Below are 788 nucleotides of genomic sequence, written 5' to 3'. Positions count from 1 at the left end.
CATCTGCCTTTATCACGGTATCTCTCACTCTGGATAAAAATGAATGACATAACTAGTTTCTCTCATCTTCTTAAATCATATTATTTAAAACTAAACCGTTGTGATATGCCAGGTGCTGTATTAGATTATGGGCTTCATTTCATATAATCTCCAAAAGACTACCATGAATATACTATTATTATAATGTAATTATGAGAATATAAAGACACAAACATTTTAAATAATATATCAAAATCACAGGACTCTGTGAAAGAGAATGTGATAAACCTAAGAAATCAGCTATTGTCCTGAAATTCCTAGCTGCTGTACTTCTTTCCTTTATGACAGTCAACACATGCAACACATAAATTAAATGTTCAATAAATGCTTCATATATATTTACAGAATGAATACATATTATAGATAAATCTTGAATCATTAATGAAAGTAAGTTCATTACATATTACTATTAATAACTGATAATTCTGAGTTAATTATAAATTTTTCAAAAATATTTAAATCTATACAAAATGGGAAATATGATAATGAATTATTAATATATTCTCAGTGTCAAGATATTTGCTTAACTTGATCTTTTCATCATGCAAGCTTTAGCTCACATTGTCACTTCTTTGTGGAGACTTTTCCTAACCACCCAACTTAAGTAGCTACCATAACTCTTACTGGTTTCCAATATTTTCATATGATTTACTTTTTATTTATTCATTTTATTGAGATTTATTTATAGTTACCTTCACTAGAATGAAAGCTCCATGGTACTGAGCCCATTTCTAATATAATTCAAGACT

Source organism: Propithecus coquereli, unplaced genomic scaffold (assembly GCF_000956105.1).
Source record: "Propithecus coquereli isolate 6110/MARCELLA unplaced genomic scaffold, Pcoq_1.0 Scaffold275, whole genome shotgun sequence".
Classification (NCBI taxonomy): Eukaryota; Metazoa; Chordata; class Mammalia; order Primates; family Indriidae; genus Propithecus; species Propithecus coquereli.
The sequence above is the reverse complement of the archived record's forward strand: the minus strand, read 5'-3'. Positions refer to the sequence as shown.